Source organism: Piliocolobus tephrosceles, chromosome 7, assembly GCF_002776525.5.
Source record: "Piliocolobus tephrosceles isolate RC106 chromosome 7, ASM277652v3, whole genome shotgun sequence".
Classification (NCBI taxonomy): Eukaryota; Metazoa; Chordata; class Mammalia; order Primates; family Cercopithecidae; genus Piliocolobus; species Piliocolobus tephrosceles.
Genome location: NC_045440.1, coordinates 14,184,491 through 14,201,911, shown reverse-complemented (window position 1 = coordinate 14,201,911; position 17,421 = coordinate 14,184,491).

The window sequence follows — 17,421 nt, the reverse complement described above, 5'->3', positions numbered from 1 at the left end:
GCAGCAGCGGACTCTGGTAGACACCGATTCCATTTCATGACTGAAGGAATTATTCCCTCAGTCACTGACAATATTGTTGGTAGAAGGCCTGACCTACCACCCCCTTCAGAAAATGTCTCAGCTAAAGACAGTCACACCCCTTCCTATATTTATGAATATATATATTTATAAATAAATATAAATATTTATTTATATTAAATAACTTGTTGATGTAGGGGCCACCCAACTTTAGAGCTCCCCATGGGTTTGGCTGAAACCTTTACTGAAACTGCATTTTTTATCATTTATTAATGAAGTTGCTTCCTCAGTGTCCACTTTTAGGCATCATGTAAGTTGTTTAAAACCCAGTTGTATCCCATCACCTTTGGCCTAGTTAAAGCTTTTCCTCCTTGTGTGGTTGTTTGCATTATATGATGCTTGTTCCTCATCTTACTGATCCACAGCCCAACACACTGCATAGCTCCTGTAAAATCTAATTGTCAAGTCAGAGCCATGTAAATGAGTTCTCACTCCCTGCGTGAGTCTTCTTGACACGAACCAATATACAACCTTCAGGAAAACCCTAAGGAACAATGTTCATGAACCGTAATAAAGGCATAGTCTCACAGGCTTGTTCTCTCTCTCTCTCTCTCTCCCCACCCCTCCCTCCCTCCCTGTTACCCTTCCATTCCTCCTCCCTCTCCTCCCCTCACTCATTGGTTGTACTCTCTACCAACTCTGGGTTTTCCATTGGCCTCCCTTTGGCATCCGTTAGTTCCTGACCTCTCTGAGACCACTGAGTAACAAATTTCTTCTGCTTCATGCATTTTGGTTCCCCTTCCTCCTTGTGTCTCACCTGACACACACACACACGCCTGCTCCTCATGTTATTTCTATTCAGAGCTCTAAGAAGAGAGTGGTTATGTTGACAGGAATAAAGTGGACATAGATCAGATAAGAGCCGCAAGGGCATCTGCTGGTATAAACAAGATTCCTCTGCCAGGAACACAAGGTCACAGGTCAACATTTAGGCATCAGGCTATTCGCTAGGATAAAGAAACATTCTGTGAATGCACATTGTAAACATTCATGGCCAAATTCCTTGAATTTCCAGTCAGGCAAGGGGAAAGCTTATGGATAGTCTCAAGAGAAAGACGTCAAGATCAAATTAGAAAGAAAGCATAACAATGAAAATCAAAACAGCATCACAGCCCAACTGTTCCCTCTATCCAATCCTGCTTCTTTCCTTTCCCTTCCAAGGGCAGCTCCTAAGAAAAGTTCCACGCATAATCCCTTATACTCTGTTTCTCAGGGAATATAACATGTGGCTCTACATTTTATCACCAATATCATATTCTCCCAGCTCTATAAACTCTTCCTCCTTGAGTCTTCTCCAGGCAACCTGATCAAGAATACTCAGAAATCCAGACTTCAGATTGACAGAAATTTATACACAGGTTACATTCTCATTCCTTCCCATCACTATTACTACCCACTTTCTTCCAAAACTTTGACCGTCTGCTTGGGTTTGTATGCTAAGTATTCTAAGTTGCGTTTATCTTTATTCCTGTATGTAGGCTTTGATTACTGTTAGTGTTAAGAGACCAAAAGGAAGTCATAGAGACACCATTATTAAATCTTTTCTTGCAAATTGGCAAGAGAGTCAAATGTTTCCCCAACTTCTCCAAAGACGGTCTTTGACAAATCTTCAGGAGAGAACCTCAAGGTAAACGTATGGTCTCACCATGTCTTCTCCATACAACTCTGCCATTTTTCAGTGGGTGAATATTGATCAGATCTGTTAATTTTTCCAGGTCTGCTTATGGAAATCTCTGCAAATGGTTGGAAACTCTTTACCAAGTCTGTTAAAGATGATGCTGGCAGAGTGTTTGATAGCATGCTTGCCTTTTGTTCTCTTTTTATTACTATTGTCTTTGTGCTTATAAAATAAACAAATTACCTACTAAAATTATAGAAATCTAAGGCTTTTTTAAAAAGCAATATTGAGGGCAAAAAGAAATATTTGGAGATAGTATTAGAAAAAAGAGAACAATAAGGTGCAATTAAAAGGTTAGTAAAAAATATTACTGCATAAAATTTTCACTTTTTGAAAGATAGTGTTTTTAGGTGACAGTGTTTAAACAAACTTAGGATGAATGTGACATACCTCAGGTATAAATAAAACAGGAAAATAGAAGAGGATGTTTAATAAATATAACAGCATAGTGTTTGTTTATAAGTAATGTAAATAATGTAACGTAGGTAAAAATAAACAGTAGAGCGTTGTCACCCTGGCTTTTATAAATGTCTCTTTTGAACCATTTCTACTAGTTCTGGCAAGGACCAGGGGAAATGTGTGCTTAAAAACAAAAGAGTCGTGAAGTATCTGACCCATCTCATTACCTCTGTTACATCAAAATAACCCAATAGAGGCCGGGCGCAGTGGTCCACGCCTGTAATCCCAGCACCATGGGAGGCAGAGGAGGGTGGATCACGAGGTCAGGAGATCGAGACCATCTTGGCTAACACAATGAAACCCCATCTCTACTAAAAGTATAAAAAATTAGGCGGGCGAGGTGGCGGGCGCCTGTAGTATCAGCTACTCGGGAGGCCGAGGCAGGAGAATGGCGGGAACCTGGGAGATGGAGCTTGCAGTGAACCGAGATCTTACCACTGCACTCCAGCCTGGGTGACAGAGCGAGACTGCTTCTCAAAAACAAAACAAAACAAAACAAAACAAAACAAAAATGTGTTTATTGAAACTTTTAAAACCTAAAATAAAACACATGAATATTAATTTGTGTGCATAACAGAAAATGGTAACATAAGTCAACACTTATTTTCTAACCTCTGTAAAGTAAAAGTTGTTTTGACATAGTATTCCTCTTTTGATTATAGGCCTATTTATTCTGAAAACATATTATTCCTGGATGTCGATCACACCATTTTCAGTGTTGATCTATCTATACAGTTATATTTAATGCCTTTATTTTTACATCCTTAAAGGAACAACTTTTCTTTGTTTGTTATCCACTATATTTTTCTTCTAATAAAATTGGTTTATTTCATGCTTCTGTTTGAAGTTTAACATTACTCACTTTCATGTAAGTCGTATCAGTCACAATTAAGGAAATGAAAATCTAAATCTCTAACAGAAATAACATGGTATTTAAAATAGTTATTCAAAATAAAGTCAGCATTGTTTTAATTTATTAAATTATAACATCTTACACTTAAAGCACTTTATATAATGTTCAGTTTTCTGCTCAGTCATGAGTATGAAAGTACATTACACTTATTCAACTATTTTACATATACCACAACAATGAAAATTTCTAAATACATTTAGCTAGAAACATCAAAATTTAGTATAAATATTATAAGAGCTTATGAAAAAATATTATTTCAAATTATGTATAAAATACCATATGATGACAAGAATATTAAGTAGCAATATGTAACTCAGAATCACAGCAATTCTTATATAAATTAGACTATGATAAATTAATAACATTAAGCTTACCAAGCCAAAAAGTCTCATCTTACAGTATAATGATTCAAATATAAATAAACATAAAACATTAACTCTTATAAAATATGCAGGCATTTCTAACTAGAACCAATGAATGTCTCAAAGTAATTGCTTCATTTTAAATCATTATACAATCATGTATGAATACATACATAATTTGAGACTTATTATTCGCTTTTATTGGGAATAGTAACTGTAACATCTCCATATCTTATTTCTTTTTAAATCTGTGTATGCCTAAGGAAAGCAGAATGCATTAGAGGAAATTTCACCTGCGGGAATAGAGCGTCAACTTTGTAACACAGGAAAAGGTTAATGTGGTACTCTGTGGTAATTAAAGAGTCCCCAGTAGACCTCTTTTTAATTAAGGGGATGTTCTAAATAGGATGCTCATTTTGTCTTGTTTTCAGTAATACCCAGTGGTCCTGGCTTGCCAGCCTAATGGTTAGGTAAGAGATTCTCGTCATCCTGGACTCCATGTGACTTCACGGTCAAGGAAAATCTTCCTCTGCAATCAATGTGCATCCCCTAAAACCAAACACTTATCCATCTCCATTGCCTCATAGGAACCCTGAGCACATTTAGAAGTCAAGGTGGACATTCATTAACACATTGTTGAGAATTAGCTGGAAGCTTCTTGAAGGCACATTTGTGTTCTTACTCATCTCTTTAGCACCCCATTCCCCACTGCCCGATGCATAGAAGTTACCATTAAACTATTTAACAGCACTTACTAGATAAAACCCTAGTAACATAGCACAACTCATTTATTCCAGCACACAATCCCTTCCTCCTATACCTCCTCACAGCGTTTATGTTAGATCTTTCTCCTCCTCGTTTTCTTCCACGGTTGTCAGTTTCCTGAGGGCTCCCCAGCCATGTGGAACTATGAGTCCATGTGGAACTGTTTATGACCAAAAAAAAAAAGAGTGTCACTAAGAGTTATGACACTCTTAGTGTCATAAACAGGTGACTGTGTGTCCCGGTTCATTTCTGTTGTCATGACATGCTTCTTAGTGGTGCTTCCTTTTCTCAAAAATGACCTTGCTTGCAGATTGTGATAGGCAAAGGCCCCCAAGGGTGCCTATGCTCTAATGCCCGGAAACTGTAAATATATTACCTTACCTGGCAAAACGACTTTGCAGATGTGATTAAGAGTAAGGACCTCGGCATGTGAAATTTTCCTGCATTAATTGGGTAGACCCAATCTAGTCACATGAGTTCTTAAAAGCAGAGACTCTTTCCTGGGTGGGTCAGAAAGATGGTGCAGAAAGGGAAGGAGGAAAGATTTCATACACGACAGGGATTCGACCTATCATGGCCAGCCCTGAAGATGGAGAACAAGAGCAAGAGTCATAGAATGTGGATGGCCCCAAGGGGCTGGGAACAGTCCTCTAATCAGCAAGAAAATGGGGCCCTCAGTCTTACAGCCACATGGGACTGAAGTCTGCCAATGACTCAAATGAGGAAGAACATGGATCTTCCGTCAAAGCCTCCGATATGGGTTGGATGTTGGCCCCTGCCAAATATCCTGTTGAAATGTGATTCGTAATTGTATTAGTCAGGGTTCTCTAGAGGGACAGAACTAATAGAATAGATGTATATATAAAGGGGAATTTATTAAGGAGTATTGATTCACATGATCAAAAGGTGAAGTCTCACAGTAGGTCATCCACAAGCTGAAGAACAAGGAAGCCAATCTAAGTCCCAAAATCTCAAAAGTAGAGAAGCTGACAGCGCAGCCTTCCAGTCTGTGGTCGAAAGTCCAAGAGTCCCAAAGCTGAAGAACTTAGAGTCCAATGTTCCAGGGCAGGAAGCATCCAGTTTGGGAGAAAGATGGAGGCCAGAAGACTCAGCCAGTCTATTCTTTCCACTCTCTTCTGTCTGCTTTTGTTCTAGCCACACTGGCAGCTGATTAGGTGGTGCCCACCCAGACTGAGGGTGGGTGTGCCTTTCCCAGTCCAGTGATTCCAATGTTAATCTCCTTTGGCAACACCCTCACAGACACACCCAGGAACAATACTTAGTATCCTCTAATCAAGTTGACCCTCAATATTCACCATCACACCAATGTTGGAAGTTGAAGGGGATTGGTCATGGGGGTGGATCCCTCATGAATGGTTTATGCCATCTCCTTGGTGATAGGTGACTTCTTGCTCAGTTAGTTCATGTGAGATCTGGTTGTTTAAGAGAATATGGGGGCCGGGCGCGGTGGCTCAAGCCTGTAATCCCAGCACTTTGGGAGGACGAGACGGGTGGATCACGAGGTCAGGAGATCGAGACCATCCTGGCTAACACGGTGAAACCCCGTCTCTACTAAAAAATACAAAACAAAATTAGCCGGGCCCGGTGGTGGGCGCCTGTAGTCCCAATTACACGGGAGGCTGAGGCAGGAGAATGGCGTAAACCCGGGAGGCGGAGCTTGCAGTGAGCTGAGATCCGGCCACTGCACTCCAGCCTGGGCGACAGAGCGAGACTCCATCTCAAAAAAAAAAAAAAAAAAAAAAGAGAGAATATGGGAATCTCCCCCTTCTCTCTCTCTTGCTTCCTCTCTCACTGTGTGACATGTTAGATCTCCGTTGCCTTCCATGATGACTGCAAAGTTCCTGAAGTCTTCACAACAAACAGATGCTAGTAATACACTTCCTGTACAGTCTGCAGAAACATATGCCAAATAAATCTCTTTTCTTCATAACGTACCCAGCCTCAGATATTTCTTTATAGCAAAGCAAGAATGGACTAACAAAGCCTCCAAGTAGGAACTCACCCTAACAATACTGTTTATTTTAGCCTAAGGAGATTTGTACTGTGTTTGGTACTCCTACACAACTTTAAGATAATAAATTTGTTTCAGCCACTAAATGGGTGTTAATTTGTTATGGCAGCAGCAGAAATTAATAGAGACATTAATTATAAAGCACCTGAGTCAGCAAGCTGTGTCAGGGCCCATAAACCCAGAACCTGCACAGTAAGAGCATATATCATAAACCCACTTCAAGAGTCAGAGTGAGTGGGAAGAGTACAGATAGGCGATGATATGGTTTGGCTGTGTCACCCAGAATCTCATCTTGAATTGTAATCCCCATAATCTCCATAATCCCCACCTGTCAAGGGAGGGACCAGGTGGAGGTAATTGAATCATGGGGGCCGCTTCACCCATGCTGTTCTCGTGATAGTGAGTTCTCACGAGATCTAATGGTTTTATAAGTGTGTGGTAGTTCTTCCTGCGTTCGTGCTACTTCCTGCCTCCTTAGGCTGGAGGTGTCTTGATTCCTCTTCACCTTCTGCGACAGTAGTAAGTTTCCTGAGGGGTCCCCAGCCATTTGGAACTGTGAGTCAATTAAACCTCTTTCCTATATAAGTTACCCAGTCTTGGGCAGTTCTTTACAGCAGTGGGAAAACAGATTAATACAGGCAACCTCAGGCCGGGCGCGGTGGCTCAAGTGTATTTCTATATAGCAAGATATCAGGTGGTGCTGGTTTATGCCATTAGAGGTTGAAAATTTAATTTTGTCTCTTCAGAAGAACTAGTTTACAGAGGGATACGGAAATGACAATGTTGGCATTTTTGAGAGGATCATAATGCAGTTGAGTGAATATGAGTTACATGAAAGAAGAAAGCACTTAAATGTTAGAAAAAAGCTGTGTCAGCTGCTTTGACTTTCCATTGATTGAGTGCTGACTTCTGCAACTGCCTTTGCAGCTGTTACAGGCTCAAGTGCTACTTTGTCTTTTAATTTCACATTCTAGAAAATAGTTACTTTAGTTTTTAACCAGCTCACTTATTATTAAGCAATAAAGTCTGTCTTTTCAGAACATCGTTTTTCTCCTTAGGAAAAAAAAGTGCATAAGTAACACATTATACAACTTCGCAAATCCAGTGGCAAGTTCTCTTCTGTTGCAAAGACTACAAGGTCCCGAAGAAAGGTATGTTCTTGTCCTGAAAGATGGATCACACAGGAGTAAGATAGGTACCTAGTGGCCTGGTTGGAGATGAGGACAATTTTGAGGATGGGGTAAAATTTATCAGAAGAATGTGGAACCTTGAGAGCTTCCCATCCTTCAGTGCCATGATTTTCCCAGTGCAGTCCCTAAACCACTGCACCATCTAAGACCTTGTTAGAAATGCAGTCTTGGGTCATATCCCAGATGCAGTGAATCAGAAACTCTGGAGTGAAGCTCAACAATGTACACAAAAATCTGCTGCAGAAACCTTGCAGGTTGTACCGATGTGGGCTAATATTTAAGAATGCCCTAACAAAACTCTAACTCCAACCACTCACTTTCTAAATTGTTCTGTTAGCTTTCTGCAAAGTTGTCTCATGAGGTACCTTTAGGAGCACAAACAGAGGCTCCTCATATGAGCTCGCTGCCTTTGAAAGGTTTTTCTTTTGGGGAAATATGCACCAATGGTAGAGTTCTTACTATATGTCCAATGAGATTTGTGCCTAATAAATAGAAAACAATAATTACAATTGATAATAAGGGAAGCATATTTTTAATGTGTAGGAATCCAGAAGAAAAGAAAAATATGCATATTTCATCTCAAGCTTGTTCAACTGCCTTTCTACATTTTGCATTGTGGATTATAATTTATTTGCTTACATAGTAAGAAAATGTTGTCGTGAAATACAGTTTGTAAATGTGCAGGCCGAAGATTCAAAAGCCTGTTTCCATTCCCACATAGTCACATAATTTTGTTTTTGAGCCTTTAATGATTTTGATACTTGAGCTTTTATATTTGTATATTATAAATACTTCTTTATTTTCCTGACAAGGATTTGGCCTTCATCACTTTTATTTAGAACTGTAATAGTCTCCTGAGGTGCTAGAAGAGTATCTAGAAAATAAGTGTCTAAATAATAGAAGGCTAATAATGCTAGAGCTAAAAAATCTAGCAGTTGAAAATACTTTTCTAAAAATAACATTATGATGGCATAATATCTTTTAGAGAGCAAAGTTTATCAGATAAATGTTAATGGGTAGAATATTAATAATTCAGATAGCATGGGACTTCTAAAGCTGGTATGTCAGTAAAAGAGAACTTGTGGAAAGAATGGCAGCAAGCAAATAGGACCAAAACAATTGTAGATTGTAAATATACCTTATGCCTATAGCAATGTGTTGGTTTGGATGGACTTTAGACTGAGATATAATGTCCTGTTATAGTGTTTATATAGTGTTACAGTGTATATAATGCCCTGTTAAAGCATTAATTCTTGTTGCACTGCATACCTTAAATGATTACCACCACTTCTCTTCACTGTGGGATTAATTTGCCAATGTCTTTTTTTTTTTTTTTTTTTTTTTTTTTTAAAGGAGTCTCACTCTGTTGCCCAGGATGGAGTGCCATGGTGCCATCTCAGCTCACTGCAAGCTCTGCCTCTTGGGTTCACATCATTCTTCTGCCTCAGCCTCTCGAGTAGCTGAGACTACAGGCACCTGCCACCGTGCCCAGCCAATTTTGTTTTCATAATTTTAGTAGAGACGGTTTCACCGTGTTAGCCACGATGGTCTCAATCTCCTAACCTTGTGATCTGCCCTCCTTGGCCTCCCAAAGTGCTGGGATTACAGGTGTGAGCCACCACACCCGGCCAATTTGACTATTTTTATTCTTATGGCTAACCAATTTCCTATTGTGTAAATCCTAGAAATATCATATGTAACTAAAAACAATGTCAATTGCAAGAAAAACAAATATGAAATCCACTGTGCAGTGCCTACAGTTTGGAAAAGACAGGGAAAGGGGTTCTTAGTGTATGAATGAGATGCTGACTCATTTGGACTTCCCACATACATCATGGTATTATAATACTTGGATTCATATGGGTCAATAATCATCATCTTCAAAATCATTAAAGGTCAAGTGTCAATTTTCAGGGAGCTCTTCTCGAAATCAAGTCCTACTTAGATGACAATTGCATATTCTCACAGTGCTTTCTGCTATAGATTAAAACAGTATCTAATATTCATGCCTTATTGCCAATTCCATGTGAATGCTTTGCTTTAAGACTAGAGCAGGTTGTTCCATGACTAATCTTCTATTTTCAATGTCTAAAAAAGTAATATATTCTGTGTTCTCAATAAAGCAGATAAATGAACAAATACTTGTACCTAACATAAGCAAATACAATTAATACCTAAAAATCAAAGATAGATGATAAACCAATGGTTGTCTCAACTTTATACTAGTTATTTTTGCAATTTGTATTGAGGCTTTGTCAAAACTTAAAACTAGGCTAGACATGGTGGATCACACCTATAATCCCAGTACTTTGAGAGGCCAAAATGGGAGAATTACTTGAGACCAGCCTGGGCAATATAGCAAAATTCTCATCTCTACAAAAAAATAAACAGAAAAATAATAGCTTGGCATGGTGACAGGTACCCGTAGTCCTGAAATAGAGAGGCTAAGGTGGGAGGATCACTTGATCCCAAGAGTTCAAGGTTACAGTAAGCTACGATAGTGCCACTGCATTCCAGCCTGGGTGACAGAGTGATGCTGGGTCTCAAGTAAAAGTTTAAAAAATAAGTAAAAATCAATCTAATAATCTGTAAATAATTATTCATAGAATAGCGGATTGATTTTTAATTATATTGAATTATACTTTCTTTTTAATGGAAGAAGGGAGAACTGTGGTCCTATTTCACTGCTTCACATCCTCTGCTCCGGGAGGCACCAGGTGATGCTGCTGCAGCCTCTGCTAACCCATGACCTGTAGGTACTGGGAGACCCATAGCTAAGGAAGTCCTAGAAGCTGGATTCTGTTGTATTTGAGGATGTGGCTGTGAAATTTAACCAGCAGTGGTGGGCTCTGCTGGATCCTTCCCAGAAGAATCTCTATACAGGTATGAAGCAGAAGTTTAGGAACCTGGCTTCTGTAGTGGAAAGAGCCAAAATGCGTGACTAGATGTAGCTAGGAAGAACTTCTTCCAATGAGAGACCAGACCATCAAGAAGGCTGGCATACTCTGAGCAGATTTGTAGAAGGAAGGCATTGAGAGTGGACAGAGGGAGAATGGAGACCATAGGCTGAAGGGGAAGGTTGCTGAGCACCAGGACACCTGTCTGGCCCTGAGGAAAGGAGTGACTAAATAGGCATGGAGGGGCTCACTCTCATCACGGACCTCCGGAATCCTACCTGCAGGAAAGCCATAACTACGGTGGACATCTGAGCTAGCAGGGAGTGCTGCTTGGAGAGTTGGCAGAAACAGGGCTCCAGGCTGTGTGGAGCCCAGAGGCTTTGGCATGGGAATGGTTGCAGGGGTTCATGGCCAGGGATGCCCATCCCCTAAGACTTGCCATGCTTCTCTTGGTGACTTTGGCCTTTGTTGACTGGTGGACCTGGACAGAACAGGGCTGTCTTGACCGTGAGACAGGGCCAGTCTAATCTGAGTGCCCTGCTGTCTGAGTGCTGGCCTCTCCCAGGGTGCCTGCCCGGCAGCATACACTTGCGGCACAGCCTCAGATGCCCAACCAGGGTAGTTCTGAGCAGCCACTGCCATGGCTTTTTCACTGACGGACCCTGCCTGACCATCGGAGAGCTTTGGTTTGGCAGACAGGGCCCTACCAGTACACACCTGCCCACAGCTTTCCCCACCATTTTGCTGGCAAGCACCGACTGAAAGCCTCCCCTAACCACTTTGCCAGCACATGTGCACAATGGCCCCCACCACCCTGCCATTGCCCCAACAAAGTGCTTTAGCCAGCACACCCCCCCCCCCCCCCCCCCCGCCGGCCCCGCATAGGAGTCTTTTGCCAGTAGACCAGTAACACATTGGCCACTCCAGCACAGCAGTTGTTTAACCTGAGGGGCCAGAGGACAAAGCTGTGGTCCTGGTCCTGGCTCCCAGGGTTAGAGCATGAGACCTATTTAAACTAAAGAGCATTTACACTGCCATAGAAACTATCCACAGAATAAACAGACACCCTACAGAATGGGAGACAGCATTTGCAAACTACACATCTGACAAAGGTCTAATATCTAAAATCTATAAGTAACTTAAGTGAGAAAGAATCGCATAAAAAAATGGGCAAAGGACCTGAGCAGACAGTTCTCAAAAGAAAACATACACATGGCCAACAGCATATGAAGAAGTGCTTAAAGTCACTAATCATTAGAGAAATGCAAATCAAAACCATGATGAGATACCATCTCACACCAGTCAGAATAGCTGTTTAAAAGTCAAAAAACAAAAACAGATGCTGGTGAGTCTGGGGAGAAAAGGGAACACTTCTACACTATTGGTGAGATGGTAAATTAGTTCGGCCAACTGTAGAAAGCAGCTTGGAGATTTCTCAAAGAAACTTAGAGCTACCATTTGAACCAGCAATCCCGTTACTATGTACGAACCCAGAGGAATATAAATTGTTCTACCATAAAGACACATGTATGTGTATGTTCATTTTAACACTATTAATAGCAAAAACATGAGATCAACGGTGGACTAGATAAAGAAAATGTACACATACACCATGGAATACTACACAGCCATAAAAAGGAACAAGATCATGTCCTTTGCAGCAACATGGATGTAGCTGGAGGCCATTATCCTAAGCAAATTAACCCAGGAAAAGAAAACCAAATACTCCATGTTCTCACAAGTGAGAGCTAAACATTGAATATACATGAACACAAAGAGGGAAACGAGACCCCAGGGCCTACTTGAGGGTGAAGGATGAGGGAAGATGAGGATTAAAAAACTACCTCTGAGTGCTATACTCACTACCCAGATAACAAAATAATTTGTATGCCAAACACTGGAGAAGTCAAGTTTACCTACCTAACCCTGTACATGTAGTCCCTGAACCTAAAACAAACTTTGGAAGAAAAAGGAAGCTGTTGACAAATTAACACCAATTGTGTAAATAAATAAGTGAAAAGAAAACTAACAGAAACTCTACACTTAGAAAGAAAGGTTTTTCTTTTCTTTCTTTTTGAGTATTTTTAGCAATGAGTAAAAATGAAAACATATCTCCTATGTACTACCCATCTTTGTTTTCTCTTCTCTGCCTTTTTCCTCAATCTTGTTTTACCAGAAGATGATGTAGTGCTCTTTATATAACTCACTGACTTCGTTTTTAATATAGTTTGCAAAGGACAAATTCTGAAGAATTGAGATGTTCTGTTTCTCATACTGAAATCCTATTTAAATCAATGATGGAAAACACAACTATGACTTTTGTTTTGCTCATGTGTAAAACTTTCCTATATAATTTCAGTCATTTTATAGTAGCATTAGTCATTGAAACAAGTTATTAGTCATTTCTTTCCTTCTTAGTTCATACTTTTGTCTAAAAGAAAATTTAAATATGGATATGAAAATGATTTAATTCAATGATGGAAATTATTCTTCTACCATGTGTTGCTGTTTCTCAACTAGTGACGGGAAACTACCCTTGCTCTTTGATTCTCTAAGATGCTGGATAGAAAAGGAGTGAAGTGACCTGGGACCACTAACTGTGTGGCTCAAGGGCAAATAAACTTAATCTCTGAATTTCTATGTCCACTTCTAAAAATATAACAGATTTTCTCTCGGAATATGTTAAAGAGCCTTTCTGACTTCATGTTTCCAGCCATCTGTATTTCTGACCACATTATACATGTGCCTACTCATTGTTCCCTTATAACTTAGAGTTTCCAGAGCTGATTTTACCCCAGGACACACAGTCTCTCTCAGTGGGCGTAATGGTGTCTACCAGTTTCTCTCTGTGCTACTTAGGGGGTTCTTGAATGACCTAAAGTCATAAATTGATAGACTGCTGACTCCCAGCTGCAACATCAAAACAATCATTTTTGTTTTCATCTTTGAAAGCTTCCTAGGAAAGCATTTTCAGAAAAATTTCAACACTATTTCCTTGAGAGTGGGATTTGCAAATGTATATATGAAATATGAGGAAATTTTCAAAATATGAAAATTGCAGAAGACACTTTGCACAGAAGCTGAATGATGGGGAAATTGTTGTGGGAATAGTTTTGAGGCATCTCAACCTGATGTCTTTATGCGCTTTATATGAAACTTTTTTCTTTTGTTTCTTACAGAACCAAGTAAGTTTCTCCAAAACTGAAAGATATATTGATATATTAAAACTGAAAGATATATTGATATATTTCCTTTTAAAATACGTATTTTAGCAAAACCTGGAAATACTTGCTTCTCTTTTTCTATGTCCTCAAAGCTATATACAAAGAAACTTGAATTTAAGTGAATTGTGCCATACTTTCTTTAAAGATAAAATCACTCTTAAAATCTCTTTTAAATATTTTAGGTTACATATATATGAACAGCTCTGCTAATTCCCTTAGAGATCTGGTCTTTGCCAAAGACCTTAGAAAGGCTACATTTCTGCTGTGCTCTACTCATCTCTGCTTTTCATCAGAGAATCCGTAACATTTACTCTTTTTTGGAAGAAACAGTCTCAGATGCTTCTTTAAGGCTCCATCAATGTGCTTGTTTTGATTGCTAAACTCAGAAAGAGAAAGAAAACGAGATTAGGAATATGTGTGTTCCAGCCTCCATTTTCCGTAAGAGTGCTTTCTTCCAGTAAAAACCAAACAAAATAAAACAGAGATCATTTTAATACAGGGCAACAATACAAAGAACATGGATTTGTAGTCAGAGGTGGATTCAAATAACAATGCTACCACCAACAAACTGATGATCTTAGGTAAAATATAATGTCTGTAAACCTTCCAAAGTCATATTATAATGCTTCTCTCTCTGGGTTGATATGAAGTTTGAAAGAAATAATGAAATTATATATGATCTCCCTACAGGGAAATATTTCTATAATTGGAGATAGTTACCATCCCTCCCAACACTATTGAGTATATGACTTTAAGGGGACTCCCAAATGGATAAAGCCATGCAGAAACATCTCGAGGATGACAGGATATCTAACAAACAGATGGACATGCATTACACTTCAAACCCAATTCTTCCACCTGTGGAGAAGGCAATGAATATAGTCCTGGGAGGTTGCGGCACATGAACAAGGAACCAGATGGAAGTTACTGGCTGTATAAGAACTGACTATAAAGTATATGTGATGATAATATTCTAGAGTGCAAAATAAGTCAGTGGATGTATAGAATAATGTTTGTTACTGTATTGACACTAGCCATTCATATCCCCTCAATTTCCCTCTTCCTTCTTCTGAACCCAGGCCCTTCTGCTGATGCTCTCTCCTTGTACTGTGTGCCTTCCTTGCACTGGTAGTGATGTTCCTCCAGTGGAGTTGGTTCACTCTCATTGAAAATAATATATAGCATTTCTATAAACTAATTCACCTGTTTATCTCCCTGTATTGATTTTTTGCCAAAAATAGCCTTGTCGTACCACAAAGAAGCTTCTTATTAGCAGGAGTCATAATGATTTCTACTCAAATCTTTGACTGTCACCTTGGTTTTTAAATGCTTACACTTCAAGCATATTTTTCACATCCTTAAAAACAGTATTTTATTTAATATATGTCTCAATGTTAAGACTTCACTTGTGGCAAGATAAGCATTTCTATCTACTCTTCCTTTGCTTCAAAGCAGATTTCTAGTTTATATTTCCTGTGTACATGAAAGGATCAGGAGAAAAGAACTTAGGTTGTTTCTAATGCCCTTAGGAGACTCTTCTTAACTCTGTGTTATCAGACACTAACAGTTCCAGTTATGGAAATCATTAGAATTTATTTTTTTCTGACAGGTAATTAACCCATAGCTCTCAAGGGTGGAGTGAGTGGAAGAGAAAAATGAGATCCCAAACCAAAATAAACTTTCAATAATTAGCCCCAGCAGAACAAGTTCTGCTGCTGGCATTTCATTGTCCCCTACTGATTGTGAGAACCCATATGCAAGCTCAGACACTGCATATGATTACACCTTCCTACCCACTGAAGGAGTCAGACGAGGGTAGACCTAACCATTATCTTGGCATTTCACTGGTTTCCAAACAATGTGTTCCTTAGAGCTTCAATTTAATAAGATGCTAACAGGTATTAAGCAAAAAGTTTCTGTTGTCAAATTCTTTTGAGAAAAACCTAGTTAAACAAGATTAAATAGAAATCTTTGTTATAAGACTTCTCAGAGTACTATTTAATACACAAATGTGTACCGTGACTCCCCCAAAGAAAGATGTAGTAACATAGTTAACGGCTTGTATATTTCCAAGGAACTCTTTATTGTTTTTACAGAATATACTATAGAGTATATTGGCAGGAAATCTAAATCAATATCACAAATATATCAATTTTAAAGTGCTTCTAAACAAAAATCTGCACTGAAAATAATTTCACCGGTAAGTCCACTGTTACTTATTCAATGAGTACCAGTTTACACTTTGCCAAAATATTCATTTAGCATGGATCTAGAGTCAACAAATAATGACTGTATAGCTAGTTCTGTGAAGAATAAGATTTAATGGTTTTTTGTTTAATTGTGCTGTTCAACAGTTAATTCAGATAAATTAGTTTCCAAATCAGATTTGTAATTACTACCTTACTGATACAATTTAAGTTACATAGTGCAATTGACCTGTTCAAAGAATATAATAATTTTATTAACCAGCTCCTGGTTATACTGGAAACCACAGGATTACTCCATTAAAGCAGAATTAACATGTCTATAGGAACCATCTCTATGAAAATGTTCATAAACATGCAAAAAATATTATTCAATAAACATCAAATAGGCATAAGATCTTTACCCAGAAAAATGTTTATTATAAGTTATTAGAGTTGTAATATTTTTATAAATAGAGAAAATTTTTAATCCTGAAGCTTTAGATACTATATTTAAATTAAATATTTTATAGAGAACTATGCAAATAATAATCAGAATATTTGGATAGCTAATCCCAAATATGATAAACTCAGACATGACAATGCATTATGTTTTCTTAGAAGAAAAGCCCAAAACGTTATTCTTATGGATTTTATAGATACTTTGGTTTATAATGAAGTTGATTTTTATCAGTTGTTTCCACAGTTTTCTCACCAGTACTTTTTTCCCTCTCCAAATGCTAAATATTTCATAATATTTTTGTAAAGGAAAAAATATAAATATTTCATGTTGTATAAGTTATATCACATTTGAGATTTAGATTCTTCTTTTATTAAAAATAATACCAAGACTATTGCAAGAATTAAAGAAGGTCTGTAAGGTATATATTTTTAAACATTCATACACCAGACAAACAAAAGGTATAAATATAGGCATTAGCATATTTTTAATAATATTATGTTTAAAAGGTGATTTAGCAGACATCAACAGGGGAGTTGAATCAATAATTTATGTCTATTCTGATTTTAGAATCTAAAAGCCATGTAATATAAAACTATCTCCCTTATCCTCGAAACAACAAAATTTATTTCATAAACTACTTTTAAGGCTACAGAAACTCTTATTAGTTCTCCTTGTATTTGAGGTCGTAGCCAGTACAATGATACATAAAAAAGAAATACAGGGCATACAGAGTGAAAAGAAAAGACATACAGAGTGGAAATAGATTGTCATCTATTCACAGACAAGATGAATGTGTAGAAAATCCTAACGAAACTACAAAAGTAAAATTGCTAGAAGTAATAGAATTTAGCAAATTCACAGGATGCAAACTTAGGAGACATAATTCACTATATTTTTATATACTAGCAACAAACAATTGAAAAATAAATTTAAAATAAAAATAATACCATCTACAGTCACATTTAAAAGCACGAAATGTTTGAAAATAAATTTAGCAAGGTATGGGCAAGACCTTACCCAGAAAACTGTCAAACATTACTAAGAGAAATAAAAGAAGATAAATAAATGGAGAGACACAAATTTCATGGACTGGAAGACTAAACGTTATTGGGATCTCTTGATGAATCTCAGATACATCAAGAGATTCAGTGCAGTCCCAGTTAAAATCCCAGCAAGC